Below are 21,713 nucleotides of genomic sequence, written 5' to 3' on the forward strand. Positions count from 1 at the left end.
CCAGCTCTTTTACAAGGCTGCATCTCGAAGGTTAAAAGTGGAAAAACCGTTCAGGACATCGGTTGGATGGCTGGACCATTTTCTCAAGCGCAAGGAACTCCGTTACGTGAAATTCTCTGGTGAACATGCCTCTGCCGATGAGCTGGCTGCGAGACACTATCCTGCAATATTTAAAACGATTATCGAAAAGGGACAGTACACCAAGGACCAGATCTACAACATCGATGAAACGTCCTTATATTACGAGGCCATGCCAAAATCAACTTACATTGCTAAAAGACAGAAACAAGCCCCTGGTCGCAAGCTCCAGAAGTGTAAGATGATGGTAATGTTCGCTGTAAACCTGTCTGGGAGCCTCAAGATGAAGCCAGTTGTTGTACACACAGCTTCACATCCAAGGTACTACAAAAACCTCACGAGCATGGATGCAAGTGCGTGTATTGGTACAAGTCCGTAAATGGTTGGATGACCGGGAACATTATGGCAGACTGGTGTGTCCCTGATACGAGACCCAAGTGTCGGGAACTGGGCATTCCATTTAAGATGCTCCTTGTGCTTGATAACACACCAAGTCACCCTCCATACCTGGAAGATCTTCACAAGGATTGTCTTGTTGTGTTTCTGCCGCCCCGCACAATGTCACTAATGCAGCCACTCAATCAAGAACTAATCGCCACAGTGAAGCATTTCTACCATGAGGAAGTGTACGACTACCTATGCAGGAAGACCGACACACAAGAGGAGCTTCATGCCCTACAAGAAGATCACGACAAAGACCTTGATGAGGCATCTGCTCCCGTTCCATCTCCACCAGCACCTGTATCCCGACCTACCACAGTTGCCATGACTGTTGAGGCATTTTGGCGTAACTTTACAGTGAAGGATGCAGTTGAATTTCTCCTTTAAGCCTGGCACCAGATTACACCTGCAACGGTGAACCATGTGAGGCGAATGCTCGTGCCCCACCTATGCATCACCCAGGAGACGGCCATTCAACCACTGGCCGATGCTGAGGCAGCAACATTGACAGCAGCACAAGCTGTACCAGGTTTTGAGGATGTTACATTGGCGGACATACAAGAAGTGCACACTGCTACTGAGGAACAGCCTTCCGAGGAAGTGTTGCAACGGATAGATGAGGCTGACGCAGAGCCCGACGCCAGACAGAGTCAAGTTGAGCAGCCTAGCATGATGGAAGGCAGGACTGAGCTGTGTATGTCAAACATTAGCAAGATCCTTGCTGCCGTGGATAAGTTCAAGGAAGAGGTGAAGGCATAGGAAGTGAGCAACCTAAGAATGGAGGAACTTCTGGTTGGTATCAACAAACTCTTCCGTTTCTACACAGACAGGCACAGGGAAGAAATAAACAGGAGAAGACAGACGCTCATAACAAGCTACACACAGCGGGCTCAAGTTGGTGAAACAGCGGAACCATCGACATCGTCTGCTCCTGATCCTGTTGAGGATGAGCAATGTCAGAAGTGTCAGCATTGGACTTTGAAGGGTTTATGGCTGAAGTGAGTGACTTTGATGCTCCTGAGGAAGGTGATCAAGAGGAGTCTGCGGAGGGAAGTGTTGGTGCGGTGGGAGGTGAGGTGGGGAGTGCGGCGCTGTAAGTGTTGCCGCGCCTCGGAACCCCTGTTATTTAAGGTCATCAGGCCTGTTGTCTACTGTTGTTAAGGTGACTACCCATAGTTTTGTTATTGTAGCTATAGCTTTAGTACAATGTCTGAAACATATGACCTTTATTATGTCTCTAAGGGCCAAAAAATGTCCAGGTATGAGAGGGTACCGCTCATATGTAATTATTCCCATAAGATCATGTATTCCTAGTACATGAATTCCCAGTGCGCGAGCTCGTACACCACCCAATCTCTCCCGCACTATGCAAGCCCACTGTATATATATATATATATATATATATATATATATATATATATATATATATATATATATATACCAGAATGCATCATGGTATATAGAGAAAAAATAATAGTGGTTGGATTTCTTTGCTCACTCTCAAGGATATTCCATTTGAAGGAGAAACAACATGTGTAAATTTTCTCCAGGATTGGGCATCATTTAGGGGCTGCACAATGAAACTGAATTTCAGCTCGGTAATAATATTCCTCCTTCTTTATAATGAAACCAAAAAATTACATTGTTTAATTCAAAATCACACTGGATTTACCCTGGCAAGTGATAGAAAGCACTGGGGGAATGTATTAGCGCAGGAGATCACACTTGTTTGCCATCTTCGGCTTCTTTCGCCGATGTTCTTCAATGACTTGAGCCACAACCTGGAGGTAATCCTCTTGCTTGGCCCTGCCCTTTTTCGTGAACTCCTGGGTGATGGCCATGCCGTGCTCTGCTGCATTGTTTGTCACCAGCAGCATGGCAACATGCTTCTTCTCTCAAGCATAGGCTTCTGTGGTTACGCAGATCACAGAATCAGCATCCCAAAATGAGGAGTCGATGTCCAGATGTTGCAGCATGATCTTGGTTATGCTGGTGAAGAACTCCAACAAACTCACGGCATCCTCTGGGGAGGAGTGCAGGTGCGGGCTCAGTTTTTCCGGCCTTCAGTGTTTATGTGGTGAACAACTGCCCTCTTCTCCGTACTGGACACCCCATCATTGAACAGTGCAAGCCCGACTGCAGCCTTGGTGCCAGGGATGTCGTTGTGCCATGAGAAAATCTCGATGTTCCTTGTTTTTGATTAGTCTTTAATCTTCTGGATGAACGACATCCAAGAGATCGCCAAGGGTCTTCAAAAAGAGGCTGTGATCCTCCACTGCCTTCCTGATAGTCCATGATGAGATTTTTTGAAGATCATAGTACTCTTGGTGGAGCTTCTTGATCTTATAAATGATCTAGTATGAAGTTGCTGTTGGAATCTTTGCCTTATGCCATGCCTCAGACAGCATTTTTGCAGTCTGCTTGGTGCACTTTTTCAACTCGGGGTTCGACGTGTGGATGGAAGATCACATGTAGTACTTCACCCTGGCTTGGCAACTTCATCCTTGGAAAGTGGTCAGTTGGGTTCCCAATGAGCCAAACACCATCATCCAGCCTTTTTTTTTTTTTTTTTTTTTTCCAGAACTGTTTTTTGCCATTTTAAACCTGTGAGTGGAAGAAAACTCAATTTCAAATGGGTATCAGAGCTAGCAGAGAGCGACACACAATGTTGCAAAACTTGTCCTCATATCCTAGGGAATACAGCGGATTAAACAATCCAGCAAGTGAATGTGCATTGCAACTTAACACAACAACTTCATGTGAAGACGCAAATACACACTAGCATGCAGTACTGTACTGTATATACGCCTAGCTCCAGTCACGTCTACTCGTACCTTACTGACCTACGCTGCTACAGCCTGAGACAGCATAGGATTCGATACACACACACACACACACACACACACACACACACACACACACACCATTTTCATATGCGACCCTTAAACATGCAGCCATCACACTGATATTTCTTCTGCCACATCACCACCCAAAGTGGATTCAAATATCCTGTGAGCAAAAGCATATCACAAGTTTTCATTTTCTGATGTACTGATATATATATATATATATATATATATATATATACACACACACACACACACACACACACACACACACACACACACACACTCACTCTCTCTCTCATTCCTGGAAAGATACAAATAGGTAGGTAAGAACACACACACACACACACCGCTCGCTGGCGCAGTGGTAACGTTCTCGCTTGCCATCTGGTAGACGGGAGTTTGCGCCTCGCTCAGGTTGCGAAAAGTTTCACTGACGAAGTGGGTGGTTACTGTCCCCCTTGAGCAAGGGGACGGGTGTGTGGGTGTGTGAAGGTCACAGCCTTGCCCTTAGATCGGACTATATGAGCTCTCAGCTCCCTTCCGGGAGGGTAAAATGCTGACGATCACGACCATCAAGTGATCCTGACCGACCCGGTGAATTACACACACACACACAAAATTTTGAGAGGGACTATGTGGAACATGCATGTCCACACATACTACCAGATATACAAACAGCAGAAAAAGTAATACAGGAGGAGTTAAGTAGATTAGACAGAGGAAAAGCAAGTGGTCCTGATGAAATTTCATATTGGGTATTACGAGAATGTGCAAAGGAGTTAAGTAAACCATTATTTTTAATTTTCAAGAAATCCTTGAGTCAAGGTAAACTACCTGATATTTGGAAAAATGCAAATATTGTCCCATTATTCAAGAAAGGAAATAGACAAAATCTACTCAACTACCGACCAGTATCACTGACCAGTGTTGTAAGCAAGGTATTGGAAAAACTTATAAGAAAAGCTTGGGTAAATCATCTAGAAGAACACAGTATGATAACAGAAAGACAGTTTGGTTTCAGAAAAGGAAAATCATGTGTTACTAATCTGTTGAGCTACTATGACAGAGTAACAAACACAATACAGGAAAGGGAAGGATGGGTGGACAGTATCTATTTAGATTTCAAGAAAGCTTTTGACACAGTACCACACCAAAGACTTTTATGGAGACTGTACCATCAAGGAGGAATTCGAGGCAAACTGTTTTGTTGGATGCAAGACTTCTCATAAAAAGAGAAATGAGAACAGTACTAAGAGGAAACTACTCATCATGGAAAGAAGTGACTAGTGGAGTACCACAGGGTTCAGTTTCGTTTCGTTTTGTTTTTAAAGGCTCCAACATGCTTGCATGTGTCGGCACCAATCACGTTTTTAGTGTATATAAATGATATAAACAGTAACACTGGAAATGAGAGCTATCTGAATATGTTTGCAGATGATGTAAAAATACTTTGCAGATGATGTAAAAATACAAAGGAGAATTACTAACACAGACTCTTGTAAAGAGCTACAAGAAGAATTAAATAAACATCATGAATGGAGTAGTACATGGCAAATGGAATTCAATGTGGACAAGTGTCATGTAATCAAGTTTGGTAAAAGTGGAAAAAGACCTGATTGGGATTATAAGTTAGGAAATAAAACCCTATACACATCAGAAAGAGAGAAAGACCTAGGTGTGATTATCAATAACAGACTATCTCCGGCTGACCACATCAGTGAGAAGGTACGGAACATGTAAACACTGCTTGCAAATATGAGAATAGCATTCACATACATAAATGAAGACATGCTAAGAAGGATAATAACATCATTCATTAGACCAACCCTGGAATATGCATCAGTAGTCTGGAGTCCTCATCTCAAAAAGCACATAGACAAAATTGAAAAAGTTCAAAGGGCCGCTACAAGATGGATACCAAGCTTAAGAGACCTAAGCTATGAAGAAAGACTAAATAAACTGAATCTACCAACACTACAGGAGAGAAGGAAAAGAGGTGACACGATAATGCTATATAAGTGCATATCAGGGAAGGAGAAAATAGACATAAATGATTACTTCACATATGGAGAAACATCAGCAAGAGGACACTGCAAAAAACTGCATAAGAAGAGAGGTGATAAAGACGTAAGGAAATTCAGTTTCCGAAACAGAGCAATTGATCAATGGAATGCACTACCGAATGAAATAGTGTGTGCCAAAACAAATCACAAATTTAAGGATATGTACGATAAATATGGTATAAGACATGGGACAGTACGAGCTTGACTCATTCCTGTAAAGATACAATTAGGTAGGAACAATTAGGTAAGAACACACACACACACACACACACACACACACACACACACACACACACACACACACACACACACACACTGGTAGACAAAAAAAATTTAACTTCTTTTTCCCACTTGTGATGTCCAGAATAATAGGTTCATTTTTCATTTTTCAAAGATACAGACCAATTAAAGTATCTTGTAGAAGTAGGTAAAACAGTATGTCAGTCAACACTGTGTTATCAGTAAATGAATGGAATTACAGACTTTAGCTGAAAGATAAAATCTACAATTATATTTAAGAATATTCTTTACTTTAGAACTGTATTGAAAGGTGTACAGTAATGTATTTTTAAAAGAAAAGTTGGGCTATGTTATTTTTATTTTAAAAGAGTAAGATTAAGATGATGCAGTAAAGGAGGTAACCCAGTTTATGCTTTTGTGGGAATCTATTTTTTTGGAAATTTATTGTCATAAATAATAGTGTAGTGGAAAGCATTAATTACCAGGTAAATTTACAGAACTGAATGAGGTGCTCTTGCTGACCAGGAGTCAGTTAATTTAACTTCAAGTTTCAAATAGAATATCCTTTTTGTAATTACAGTAGATTGTGTACTTAATTAGAATTTATAATAGAGCTTTTCTTAGCTGAGACAGGTACCAAATTCTGGTAGGTAGACATTGTGGGGTTAATGCTCAGGTAGAACCCCCAGTTGGCTGCCGGGAGCCATGTACATACACCTTTGTATAATATTCCTAAACTTAAACCCCTTTTAACATCCACACTCTGTAAATAGCTGTTGATCATGTTATAAATTTTATTCTCTATTAAGTCATCAAAGACTCAATGGATTCTTGAGGAAAATTCTTCTCCTAAACATTTTCTTGTTTACTATTCTTGCAACTCTTTTTCCTTGTCTCTCTAAAATGTGACCAGCAGTCCAAGACCATGATGTATTGTGTTGCTTTCTGTGATACTGTTTTTAATGAGCATTATACTGGATATTATTTATTCTTTTTTTTTTCTTTTTTACACCAGCTTCCCAAAGAGCTTAGATGACTTTAAGCCATTAGATGTGTTAGAAGACAATTGGTAATATATATATATATATATATATATATATATATACTGTATATATATATATATATATATATATATATATATATATATATATACATACACACACACATAAATACAGGTATACCCCAAGATACGATACCCCTAGATGCGATACCCCAGCTTTGTGATGGGGATAGAAATACCACCATACCCTGCCTAATGATGGCCAAACCCCGGTTTAACGGTGGGTTTTTATTTTTTTAAAACCAATTTTGATGATATTTTAGACAAATTTTGTGTTTAGGTTGATTTATAAATTGTTTTTAGACATTAATATATATACGGTATATATATATATATATATATATATATATATATATATATATATAATATATTGAGAATATATATATATATATATATATATATATATATATATATATATACTATATTGAGAATATATATATATATATGAGGCCTTGCGTGCGAGTTTGTACCAAGCGACATTTTTTTAAAAAGCCAGAAATCGCGTTTAAAGTTTGCGAATATTGAAACGATCATAACTCCGTTGTTTTTAAAGCTCGAGACTTCATTCAAAGACCAAAATGAAGGGTAAAGTATGCCGAATATGCCCATGTTGTTAGTTACTGAAAATAATATGTGAAAATACGAAATTATAGTTTTTTTCAAAATGCCGAAAATCGGCGATTTTTAGTATACAACTTCAATGAAGTATAACTTCATTATTATATAATGCTAGAGACTCCATTACAAAACCATAGTAAAGAGGAAAGGATGCAGATTATGAATATATAAACAGATTTCGGATAAACCAATTAGTGCAAGAGAAAACACCTGTTTTCCACGTGTGACAGAATTTTCACTCAAAGTTCATGATCACAAAACCATTCAGTACATAGTTGTTAATGGACATAAAGACATCAAATATGAACTAGGGGGTGGTGATAATGCGCTAGCCAGTGTCCTCAGGTAGTGCCACACATCCACCATTATCACCAGTGTCATCACTACTAACACCACCATCACCACCAACCCCATCACTTTCACCACCACGAACTATGGCACCAGGAGCCGTATCACCATCGCCAGCATCCTCACATAACACCACACTAGCTGCAACATTATCACCATCATCACTATGACTATCATCGCTCTCCAAAGCAGCCACACGGACACCACTTGCTTTATCCCTACGACCAGGGCGAGCTTTGTGGGTGTAAAAAACAGCCACTAAAAAGACTTGGAGCTTTCAGCAGGGCCGCTCTCTTGCACAACTGAAGGCCCAGTGGTAGGGTCATCAACATACTCACTATCAGAAGACAATAAGAGCAAAATGAACACATTAAAAAAAAAAAAAAAAAAAAAAAAGGGAAAAGTGTAGCTTTTGTACGCGGAGAATGACACGCAAGGCAAAACTGGGCCTTCGCAGTACAACAAACAGCATGCGCTGGAAATGCTGAAAATAGCATGTAGCCATATCATTAGCATAAGAGTTTATGGGTTAATGAGAAACAATATTGACCTTATTTAACATGTCAGAGCATTGGCAAAATTTACTTAATAATCTGGTTCATAAAATTATATTTATAGCAATTGTTAGATGCTAACAATAGCTAATAATGTATAGCAAGTGGACTGGCAGTGACTCACCCTGTCGATGTCGCTTGGTACAAACTCGCCCGTGCTGGCGGTCTGTTACCCACCCTCATCTCACAAATCAATTTCAGTGTTGTATTTTGGAGGACTTTCAACCTTATGTCTAGTTCAAAATTGTACCAAGTGACATGCCTGGGATATAAAAGAAGGGTCAAAATAGTGACAACATGAAAAAAGCATGATCGGCTTGGGTGGCGCTTGGTACAAACTCGCATGCGCTGCCTTTATATATATATATAAATATATATATATATATATATATATATATACATATATATATGTATACACGCCGACATGTCGTAAAAATACGCCCGCTAATACCAATACACCAGTCCTGTATGAGACAGCCCTAGCATGTATTCAATATGGACGGTGGATATTAGCGCCGAAGTGGTGACATGTAGAGGTGTATGGTATGTAGGAGGACTGCTGGGCCTTGATAGCAGGCTGTGAAGCCTATGCCCAGAGTCGGACACATATTAAAAAAAAAAAAAAAAAAAAAAAAAAAAAAAAAAAAAAAAGCAAAGCCTCAAGTTTCATGTCTGATTGGCTCTGAAAAGTACTGCAAATCACGAAACCGCTAAAGTTGGGGCATTGATCTCATGGGAAATAAGCTAATTGGTTCCAAGACCCATTCCAACTCCACCTAAAAAACATATATGCAATGTAAAATTTACTTATCACACCTGAAAAGAAACTTGTATTAATACAAAGTACATAATAAGGCAGGGAAACTCACTTGGGAGGCAAGAGTGTGGTGCTTAATGGAAGAGATGGGGTTGTAATTTCTGAGGCTGGTGGTGAGGCTACTGCACCCTGCCACCTCTGGCAGCTCCACCCTCCTTTGCCTCTCCACGTAACATATCCATCTTGTGCTGCATCTGTTCTGCTGCAATGGTGGCTAATAAGTGACAATCACTTTCAGTGTGCGTGATTTGTTTACATTTTTTTTCGCTGTGAATGGAGGGTTTTTTCATGCTAAACCTGGGGTTTGGGAATATTTGCAGGCTACCGCTAATCATGAAACCACGAACGAAGATGTCGCTAAACTTGGGGCTTTACTGTATACAGTATATATATATATATATATATACTGTACACAGCATATATATATATATATATATATATATACTGTACACAGCATATATATATATATATATATATATATATATATATATATATATACTGTACACAGCAAATATATATATATATATATATATATATATATATATATATACTGTACACAGCATATATATATATATATATATATATATATATATATATATATACTGTATACAGCATATATATTTTTAACGTGTCCGACTCTGGGCAAAGAAATCAGGGCCTATTTCTTGGGGGCAGTGACCTATCCCAAGGCCCAGTAGTCCTCCTACACCCCCACATGTCACCAGTTTGGCACTAACACTCACCATCCATACTGAATACATGCTAGAACTGGCTCATACAGGACTGGTGTATTGATACTAGTGGGGGTATTTTTACGACATGTCAGCGGGTCATCTGGTAGATCAGGAAAGTCTGCTTTTTAGGAAATTCAAATCCTTAAACTATTCCCTGCCCCAGCTGGGCTTTGATCCTGGTTCCATTAGGACTGCAGGCCGCCTCCCTACCGATTCAACCACCGCCTCCCCCATATATATACAGTATATATATATATATATATATATATATGTCTATCTATCTATCTATATATATATATATATATATATATATATATATATATATATATATATAGGGCATTTCATGATCACTGGGTGATTTTTTCAAACTGGACTTGGATGAACACACACATATTTATTTGTTTCTGTTTGGAAAGAAAAGTAAACAGACAAAGCCTCTTTTTTTTTTTCTCTTTTTTTTTTTTAAGAACAAAAATAAGTCACCCTGCAGACAGTGTCTTGTTTTACTCTCATGAAGGCAACTACAAAATCAATCAAAGAAAATGAAGTAATTTTCTGACAAAATGACCAAGACTCGATTCTAGGCCTGAATCCCCCAGAGGACAATGTCCACCCATTCACAATATCCCCCCATGCACATTATCCCCCAAGGACAAAATCCCCCCCGGACAATATCCCCCCACGCACAGTATCCCCCGAGGACAAAATCCCCCATACTGTATATGTATAAACATATATACAGACACATGTTTAAAAATATACAGAACAGTATATACATTAGGGTGTCCCAAACACACAAAGGTGGGAAAAAAAATATCGAGACGTAATCTTACTCGTATTGTGCCCCACTGTGCTCCCCATGAGAAAACTACTTGCATAATTTTAGAAAATTTCATGCAAAATTTCAGAAATATTAAAAGATAATGGAAGGTTCCGACAATTAAATACTGTACTTCATTTCATATATTCAGTGTTTGCCAAATGAAGCAACTGATACTGACATAAAATTAGCACTTTATTTCATTAATTCTCTTTTAGCCATAGTTAATGGAATAACTGACACTAAAAAATGAATAAAATAAAAGTCCTTAACATAATCTTAGCATCAACGTATTTTACATAAACATTTGCTTCATGACATCCACCTTTGATCCCTTCCGATTCACAGTCTGTTGGTGGAGGTGGAATTGGATGCCTTCTCCATCATGGCACTGATGTTTGCTTGTGAATTTCTCAGAGAGGGTGATGCTTGTCTCTGCTGCATCATTGACCACCTTCAGGTCTTCTGCTTACATCACTGCAAGACAGAAATTATCATATTAGTGCCAGTTGAAGGATCTCTGGCATGGAACATGGGCTCAGTTTGGAGAGACTGGAATAGCTTGGTGGACTGGCTCATCATCCATGGTCTCAGACGGCCATCCACCGGAGCCCTCTGATTTGGACCCACTTGAGTCCTTTCCCTGGGTGCATCTTCATGTTGGCCGTCATTTCATGCTTCTCATCGTCACCAACTCTTGTCGTCAAGCAGAGTAAGGCAGATCATCTTCCAAGATATACCGTAGGTGACAGAGCACAACCTGGTAAGCTATGTTACCATTGTTCTTGTGGTACTGGCACAGTACTTTACAAAGGTTGACATCATTTTTAGGTGCTCTGATGGTGACTGGAGCCTTCTACTTGTCATGCACACATGAGACTCAGAAAGAGGGTCATCCAGTGCACTCCCTGCCGCTCTTGGTGACTGAGTTTGGAGAACTGGGACTGAAATAGAGCTATCTTCACGCAGTACATAGCTTTTGCCATCCACCTGGCCTGATGATATGCCTCTGGGGATGAAAGCGTGTAGTGTCCTAAGTCTACCCCAAGGTTCAGGAGGCTCAGTCAAAGTAGGTCTTCTTAATCCTCTCAAGGATGGTTTCTGGTCCTCAGGGCATTTCATAGAAAATCCATTACCTTGAGTTGCATTTGTGAGAGGCAGGCATCGTTATTACTGATGGCTTTAGCGACTGGGTCATTGTCAGATGTATCCAACTGATAGTGGTTCATTGCTGGCGAAGCTTTCTCGAATATCCTGAAAAGCAGGTGGTTTTCCTAAGCACAGGACAAAGACATCCTTGGGACACTTTAATACACATACATAAACATATTTATATGCCTAACCTAATCTGAACCAACTTAACCTAACCTATCCATATGAGCTGCGTTATGTCACCAGTAGGGACACAGAGCTGGAGTACAGAAAAATGAGGTAAAATTTGTCATCAGGGGATATTGTGTATAAGGGGATATTGTCTAGGGAGATATTTTGCATGAGGGGATACTGTCCTCTGGGGATATTGTGCATTAGGGGATATTGTCCTCCAGGGATATTGTCCTGACACCCCAAGACATATACTGACTTCAACGGCTGAGGAACCTCCTTCCTGTGGTTGGCAATGATTTGGAGGGCCAGCTGTCTCTCCTCCTTGCATCTCGTGAACTTGTCAAAGTCAGTTGCCAGCTGGATTCCATGTTCAGTACAGTCATTGACTACACTGACTGCCATGACTTGGCTGCAGTGCTCCTCGATGTCCTCGGCTCCTTGGGAACTTCCATCTTCAAACACTTCAAGAAGTTTTGTGTTTGGACTGTGATGAAATCGGCAATCTTCAAGTCCATGGGGTCCCGCAACACTCAGGGATTCACCTCCCTTGTCCTCACCTTTTGAGGAGGCTTCTAGTGAATACTGAGGAGAATTTAAGCTTTTTCATCTGCAGGCACGATGTTTGAGAAAAAGCCAAAGCCTGTGAGATCCTCACTCAGGTACGAGCCATGGTTCTGAAGTTTTTTGAGGACTGTGCCACCCACTTCCTCATCAGCCTGGTTATTGTAGATCTGTAGTGTCTTGAGGAAAGCCAGATCATTTGCAGGTGCATCAGTTCCAACTGGTGATGAGTACCAAGCCCGAAGGTACACCATGACTTAGAAGACATTTATCTGCCTCAAGGATCATTCCTTGTGATGGATGAGAGGGAATTAGTCCTGGAACAGGTAAATCTCCAGTGAGTATATCTCCTGCCCCATCCATCTGGCCCTGCTGTATGCTACTGGATGGCAGAATCCACTGTCAGATTGCTTCCTCGTTTCGGGGAGTGGATAACCCAGGAAGCGGAGTGTAAGTTCGAGCTGTTCCCTGTTGTAAACGCAGTCATGGCACTCCTGGAGTTTGGCGACGATGAAGGAATCCAGCTCGTCTCAGTGCTTCAAGATCCACTGATTTATGAGTTATGGATCAGAATGATCGGCCTGAGTTTCTTACACTTTGAAAACCTGCTTATCTTTGATATCCCAGTGATCCTTGAACTGGCTAAATATGGGGATTTCAGGGTCAGAGGGGGAGAATGTGTCAAAGACCCCCTGCAAAAAGCTCGTGGATGTGGTGGCATCATGCCATCAAGAGGAGTGATTTCCCAATCACATTCCGGATGATGGAGCAAGCCTTGATGTGAACACCCATACTGCTTGTGGTAGCATCATAGCAGAGGGTGCCATGCAGTCTTCTACTTGCTACTGCTGCTTCCGGACATTCAATATCGCCCTTTCCATTGCCTCTGCCGGCACTGAACTCAGTTTCAGGATAGCCTTTGATGTTAGCCAGAAAAAGAATCATTTCTCATGAGAGGCAAAACATGCATGCCTTAAGGGGTGGGATAGCAACAGGCAGTTGTGCTCATATTTTGTGTGAAGTCATTGCTCGTGAAATGGAACTCGGTTAGCATGGCATGTGTGCGTTCACTGAGCACAAAATTCAAAATTTTGAAACACCCTAACATAAATATATATATATATATATATATATATATATATATATATATATACACAGAGGGTGTCCCAGGAGGAAATGAAAAAACTTTGGAAAAATGTAGGCGAGGGAGTTTATGCAAAATATACTATGTGAACATGTATCGAAATATAAATCGTTAAGGAGCTACAATTACGATGACTTTATGGGCCAATTATGAGGGACCATTTTCGCCCATAAGGTCATCAGTACTTGTAGCTCCGGAATGGTTCATATGAAGATACATGTTAATATGGTATTATTCACCTAGAATTCCCTCACCAATCATTTACCAAAGTTTTGTCCTGGGATGCCCTATATATTATACACAATAATATGTCTGTCAGTATTAATATTGATGATACTGCTGGCTGGAAGTATTAAGAGTGAAAAGCAGGAGTTTGCTCTTTTGCCAAATGATTTACAGGTTGGTTAATACTAAATGCAGATGTCAGGTCCTAACCCAGCGAACAAAAACGCACCTCAGAGAAAGGGCTTTATTACTGGATGTGTGGGATTGACATTTCTATTATGCCTGCAGTGAAATAGTGATCTGTTTAAATTATGGTAGAAGTCTATTTTGTTAAGACATACATAACTCTGTATTATACCATGGCAGAAAATAGTAGATGAAATCTGTATGTCTGGCTATTGTATTTTCTGCAAATACTGTACTGAATTGTAGATTCCATACAGATCAAGTAGAAGAGTCTGTTGATGATGCATTTTACTGTTCACATAATTTTATTTTTATACATGATGTCACTTCTGGTAGTAACACTTCATTGTATGATATTACTTCATGTCACTTGTTTCTGTTGCTGTATAATTCATTCATATTTTTTATAATTATATTTAACAATTTTAGGAATGTTGGTGAAATTTGCTACTGAATAAATTATTGGACTGTGTCACATAAACATGATATTATTTACCTTTTCTGGACTGAATGAACATTAGAGATGCTATTTTTGAGCCTGTTGCTAAGATGATTATTTACAACCAGTCTATTAGCTGGTGGACTGGGCCACTCCCACAACATGAATACCGTACTAAACTGTTATTGATGCAAACCCTGATTCATCCGAACGTGAGCCTGGGGAACCACTGTCTGACTCACTTCTTCATTTCTGCAACATTCGCAGCCTTTCCTCTAGCTCTCTCTCTGTTGAACACTGCCTCTCCTCTTTTAAACCCTACCTTATCCTAATTGAGGCTTGGCTGTCTGAGACAAATGATACCTAACCTTTCTCTGTATTCTCCTACTTTCTTTATACTCAATTCAAAGCCAAAGGTGGCTGTTGTGTATACGTATGCAACGGCATGTTTTGTTCTCGTGTTTCTAAACTTGAATCTTCAGAATTCTCTACTCTCTTGCTTTGCCTATCTCATCATTCACCAAATATATCTGTGCTGTTAACGACTAAGAAAAACTCTTTTACTATCTTACTTGTAAGATGGAACTCACCCTATCATTTTCTCCATTCTCTGAAATCTCCATTCTTGGTAATTTCAGTGTTTACCACCACCTTTGGTTCTCCTCTCCTTCCACTGATCCACCTACTGCACAAGCCTACATCTTCTTTCTCCTCAATGTCCTAGAGCAGTCTGTACAGCATCCCACCCATATCCCTGATGCCCTTTGAGTGAATTCCAGCATAACTGACTTCTTCCTTACATCTAATCCTTCTGCTTATGCTGTTAATCTTTTCTTCACTGTTGGGCTCCTCCGATCACCTTAACCTGACCCTTCCGAGAAATGGCTGCCGTGGCACTTTGGCTATTCCCTCTGGCATTTGGTTTATTCACGCCTGTTCTAATGCTTTCCGTAACAAGGTGTTACATCCCTGTCCCCACACTGCCACAGGCTCCAACAGCAGTAGTACAGCACAGGAAGGATGTTGCCCAGTGAGTTGTTCTCCTTATGGTCAGCCTTTCGGTGTAGGGCACATACGATCAGCTGAGGCAAAAATAAACACTGGGTTCTTAAAGTTCACTGTCTTTATTTTCCAAATAATTCCACTTAATGCTTTCCAACTTCACTCCACTGTTCTTACAGGCACTGGAGCTATACAAACTTTACTAACTGCTAGTACACCTAATGCTTGACAACACTTCACTGTTATTACACTTAATGCCTGACAACACTTCACTGTTATCACACAAGTACCGAAAATATACAAACTTCAATAATATGTCACTGTCTGCCACTGTTTTCACATGTACCAAAAATATACAATCTTCACTGACACTGCACTAAAACTGACTGAACTTCACTCACTCTGAAATGAACTTGCCCTAATCTCTCCCCATCTTTATATAAGCTTGCATTGTTCGAGAACCATCTACTTCTCCACAATTCTGGAACAGTGGAACGTGTTGGTCTTGCATCTGCCCCTAGCAACAACAGTTACCAACTAGGAGACATCAAAACATGCCAGAGTTGTTTTACATTACATAACACTCTAAATCATTTACCATACGAACTTAAGTTACATAATTTAACATGCAATCACTTAAATAAAACATTATTGAGAAAAAGAGCACAAAAATTAATGCATAACTTACGAAATAACCGCTCACAAACAGCAGGCTAACTGGCAACTTTGACTCATACCGAAACCACTGTAAATATTGGGAGAAGTGCGCGATGTAAACGTATGGATGCTGAGCTGTGCCACAGAAAGAAGTGCATTAAACTTGATTCAACCTGACAAATCAAAGGAAAACATGAATGGAAGAGAAGAAACTTCAGGTCCCGAAGAATACGAAAATGACTCCTGTGGGAAGTGAGACAAGACTGTGAAAGAAAATCAACACGGGCTAAAGTGCGGTGTGTGCTACACACGGTTCCACATAGGCTGTGTTAAAGTATCGAAGGAAGAATATGAATTGCTTGGAAAGATTGAGATGATTGCCCAGTGGCTCTGCAATACATGCAGAGTGAGATACAGAGAACTAAAGAAGTCAAATAAGAATTTAAAAGAAGTATACAGCAAAATAAAGGAAGAGAACTCGAAACTAAGGGAGGAAAATGCTGAGCTTAAAGGATGACTAACAGCTATTGAACAAGAAAATGCCAAGCTAAAAGACAGACAGACACTAGTAGAAAGGAAAGTAGAAGACTTAAGAGTCCAAGTGATTGAGGACACCAAAGACAAAGTTACTGAAAAACTGAAAGAAGCAGAAGAAAAGGAAAAACGCAAGAACAACCTGGTAATTTACAACTTGCCAGAAGCCAACATCGAAAACCCCAAGGAGAAAGAGGACCAAGAAAAGCAGTTTGTATGGACTTACTCACAAATTGAATAAAAGAAGAAGGAGTAGTTATCACTGAAACAAAAAGGCTAGGGCAACAAACAAAGAATGAAACACCCAGGACAGGGAACGGGCCAGACCACTACTGGTGAAACTGCAAGATGAGAAGATGAAATGGGCCATCCTGAAAATGCAAAAAATCTCTGGTACACCAAGAATGAAACCTTCAAGAAAACATCCATTGCCCCAGACCTAACCAAAAAGCAACAAGAAGAAAGCAGGAAACTTCGAGAGCAGCTGCAGATAAACAACAGAGAGGAAGGGTGGTACCGGTACATCAATGGAGGTAAACTTTGCCAAAGAAATTTTTGAGAGGGAAATATGTAAGTACAAAGCAGCATGATAATCAACTAACTAAATCAAAGTACAGTACAATGAACAGCAGCATCCCCTGGATAAGACGGAAAATACTAACCTAAAGATAAAGCTAATAAACATCCAAGGTTTAACACAAGTGAAATTAGTTGAATCAGAAGACCAAGTAAAGGATATGGCTGCACATTGTGTAACAAAAACCCACCAAAAATGGGACACACTAAAATTCTCAGACAACCTAATGGTCATTGAATCCAAAAGGGAATTACAAGACAAGAAACGTGGAGGACTTGTGATCTTATGGAGGAAAACAAATAAAATCAAACTAGAAAAACACTGCATTCACAGTGATATCCTTTATGTCAGGGGGACCATAAATGTTTTTCAGTGCAAGATCATACACCTCTACCTAGCTGTAAATGACCCTCCAAGAAATAAGAGTATAACAAAGAACATAGAAAAACTATTAAATGATAATTCCCAAGAGCAACCACTAATGCTGCTGGGTGACCTAAATGGACACGTTGGCTTCCTAGGGCCATAGAAAATAAATGAAAATGGTAAAACAATTCTTAGCTAGATGGACAAATACAACCTCGTCTTATTGAATGCTGATGAAAAGTGCAAAGGCGAAAAAACATGGAACAATAAAGACAGGAAAAGCACAATAGATTATATCCTGGGTACACTCGAGTCCAGCCGACTTAGACCGAGTGAACGTGCCCGCACCAGCAAATATGGCGCAACATTCATCTCAAATAATTAAGAAAAATAACATATATCTCGGAAAGTATTTATTTGCGACGGATGTTTACTGAGAAGAAAATATTGTACTCAATACACCCGACATATAGAGATAAGTCACATTTTCCAGCGACCGGGTGGGATTAAAGTAAAATAATACCATATCCTGACGTGTCCTTCTCTTTATAAGAAATTTATTAGTATGAATATTGATGATGAGAAGAATTTGACCTGCTAGACCACAACCAAATTACTGTCACTTTTAACACCCAAACCCATCAAAAAAGGCAATACACCACAGACTACAAAGAAATAAGATACCGGTACTTAATGATTGACAAGGACACAAAAACTATCTATCTATCTATTGCCAGACGCCATAATCCCGTAAGGGGTGGCCATTTGACTTTGAGTTATTAGTTTTACAAGGAGGGGCACTAACCCTCCACCAACCCACGTAGGGAGCACGTATGGTTTGGTTATATGGTTACCACCCAGCGTTGTAAATGGTTTCTTGGCTTGCAGGAAACCATTTGGCTGGTCACTCAATGTAAAGCCACCTGTAAAGGAAAGAAAAGCAATAAGAAGTGACAGGAAAGATGGGAGAAACAGAAAGAGAGGAGGGCAGGCACAGAAAAAGAATGATAAAGGCTAAAGAAGAAGTAGGCAGCACTACATCAAGTGAGTGGATGATGGTCGCCACCACCTACTACCACAAATTACATAAATGAACTAGAAGCTAGGATACCCCATGGAGAAGAAACTGATAATCTCAAAGGTTATGAACTAATAATGACAACAGCAGCAAGAACAAACCTGGAAAGGAAAATAAAAAAAGAAAATAAATGCAAGCAAAGAAAAACACACAGAACCCATATGGTTCGCACATGAAATTGTCAGAAATAAGCCTAAGAAGACAGTTAAAAAGAAAAGGAATGCAAAAAATGAAAACAAAACCAAAGTATTTGAGAATAAATATTGTAAACAAAAATAAAGTTCAGAGGCTTATAAAAGAGGCTATGTGGAACTTGGAAAAAAAGATCACAGAAGAAATGAAAAAAAAGATAAAAACAGTAGCAGAAAACTATGGGAAAACAGAAAACTCAAAGGAGAAGGCATCAAACACACTACATCAGTCACTCTATATGAAAATGAAACACAAATAAAGCCAGAAGACATACCAGAGAATACCACGTTAAGTACACCGCTTCCCGTTCGATCAGCGAAGTTAAGCAGCGTTGGGTCTGGTTAGTACTTGGATGGGTGACTGCCTGGGAACACCAGATAATGTTGGCTTAACGTTCTTCCTACGTGTCGAGTGGGGTTGGTGGAGGATTAGTGCCCCTCCCTGTAAAACAATTAACTCTAAGCCCTTGGCCACCCCGTTTGGGATACATGGCGTCTGGCAATGATGAACATACCAGAGAAACTGAAAAATGCATGGCAATGCATTTACCAAACACAACAAGAACATAAAAGATGTGTGGAACCAACAGGAAGGAGAGAACTACATAAAACTCCTTCAAAATAAAGCACACCCACCAAATCCAGCTGCCTTGCAGGAAACAACCAATAATACACCCACAATAATAATGGTGGACCCTGAAATAACAGAAAAAGATGTTAAATTCCAACTTATGAAACACAAAAACAACAAAGCCCCAGGACCAGATGGCATCAAAACAGAACTCTTTAAACTTCAAGTAGACAGCAGTCTCTGTATTACAGCATTAACAAAAATATTGAATAACATCTTACAAAGTGGCATCATACCCCAGGAATGGAAAATTTCCAAAACAAAATTGCTACCCAAAATGCCCAGGCCATCACCAAAAGACTTCAGACCAATAGGCCTATTCAACACCTCTTACAAGATTTTTATGGGCATAACTAAAACAAAAATTGAAAACCATCAAAGCAATGCTGGAAAAATAAATGACCTACAACAAGGCTTTACTGAAAACAGGAGAATAGCAGACAACCTACTTGTACTAAAATACTGCATCGGAGAAAGCTACGAAATGAAAAAGCCTCTTTATGTAATGTCAGTAGATTTCCAAAAGGCCTTTGACTCCATCAGCAGAAAAAAATTAATTGAAACCCTGAAACACTACAACATCCACCCCATGATCATTAAGATTATTGCACAAATATACACACAAGACAGAACCACTGTATGCCTGAATGAAGAAAAAGCAGAAATTGAAGCGACAGGTGGCATTAGACAAGGCTGCAATAGATCCACCACACTTTTCCTACTGATAACCTGCCTGATAATAAACGAGTTACACAAATCTCAGGTAGCATTTATATATGGCCAGTTCAACATCCCAGCCATTTTTTATGCAGATGATGTTCTCTTTGCCCACTCAAAGGAGGAGACAGTAAAGGGGATAAAAGCACTTACGGACATAGCAACTGACTGTGGACTGAATATAAAATGTAGAAAAGCAACATACCCTATTAGTATTTAATGTGGTGTCCCAGCACCTGAAATAGAAGGCATCAACACAGTTCATTCATTGCCAGACGCCATGTATCCCAGACGGGGTGGCCAAGGGCTTAGAATTAATTGTTTTACAGGAAGGGGCACTAATCCTCCACCAACCCCACTTAGGGATGCCAACAGCATCTGGTGTTCCCAGGCGGTCAACCATCCAAGTACTAACCAGACCCAACGTTACTTAACTTCGCTGATTGGACGGGAAGCGGTGTACTCAACGTGGTGTGGCCGTTGGCTATCAACACAGTTAACAGCATTAAATACCTGGGAATTACCATCAACAACAGCAAAAACTGCTTTTCAAACCACAAAACACTATGCATAGATAAAGCCAGAAAACTATCCTATCTATCTATCTATCTATAGCCCGACGCCCTAATCCCGCAAAGGGTGGCCGCAGACAAAACGCCTCCAAGTCACTCTGTCACCCACCATTTGACTCCCCTCCCCCCAACTCACCCCCCCTCCCTCATATACCTCTCAACTCCATCCCTCCACCTCATCCTCGGTCTACCCCTCCCTCTCCCTCCCTCCACCTCACCTACATACACCCTCTTAGTCAGTCTTTCATTCTCCATTCTCTCCACATGTCCAAACCACCTCAGTGTATTTCTCCTAATCTTTTCAACCACATCCACATCTACCCCACAACGTTCCTTCACTTCTTCATTCGTCAACCTGTCCCTCCACGTCACTCCACATGCTCCTCTCAAGTAACTCATTTCCACTGCTCTCACTCTTGACTTGTTCCCCTCTTGCAAGGTCCACGCCTCGCTTCCATACGTCAGGGTAGGGATCACAAACTAGCCAATACAGCCTATTCAGTCACCTCAAAAAGATGCAACACATTGCTAATAGGCAAAACCTACTGGAAGTAGAAGCCATTTCATTCAATACAGACGAACTGAAAACACCCCAAACAATTGAAAACCAAGTACTGTACGCCATGGAATTCTCAATGTGCCTAAGTATACTGCTGTCTCTGCAATAAGGGGAGAAATTGGTGCATCAACAAGTTCAGGGACATCACCACAAAATTACTCTACACCAAACATGTCCTCTCAGAAAATGGAAATAGCCTAATAAGAAACATATTTAACCACCAGTATGAGAGTAACTCAACAAGATGGATAAAACAAGTAAAGACATACCTACAAGAAGTTAACCTAACAGCAGAAAACTTAAAGACAATGTCGCAACAACAAATC

The 21,713-nt window shown here is 40.2% G+C and overlaps 1 non-coding gene and 1 pseudogene across 1 annotated transcript; one reads left to right on the plus strand and one right to left on the minus strand.

The window, feature by feature from the left end:
* Window positions 1-19,181: 19,181 nt before the first annotated feature.
* LOC145411095 (5S ribosomal RNA) lies at window positions 19,182-19,298 on the plus strand (annotated as a pseudogene).
* Window positions 19,299-20,622: 1,324 nt separating this feature from the next.
* On the minus strand, window positions 20,623-20,741 carry LOC145411070 (5S ribosomal RNA). The gene has a single exon (XR_013899363.1). It is a non-coding gene; the product is annotated as a 5S ribosomal RNA (ribosomal RNA).
* Between the last annotated feature and the right edge of the window lie 972 nt (window positions 20,742-21,713).

This window comes from Coenobita brevimanus, chromosome 87 (genome assembly GCF_032717465.1).
Source record: "Coenobita brevimanus isolate Jiangsu-jjx chromosome 87, ASM3271746v2, whole genome shotgun sequence".
NCBI lineage: Eukaryota > Metazoa > Arthropoda > Malacostraca > Decapoda > Coenobitidae > Coenobita > Coenobita brevimanus.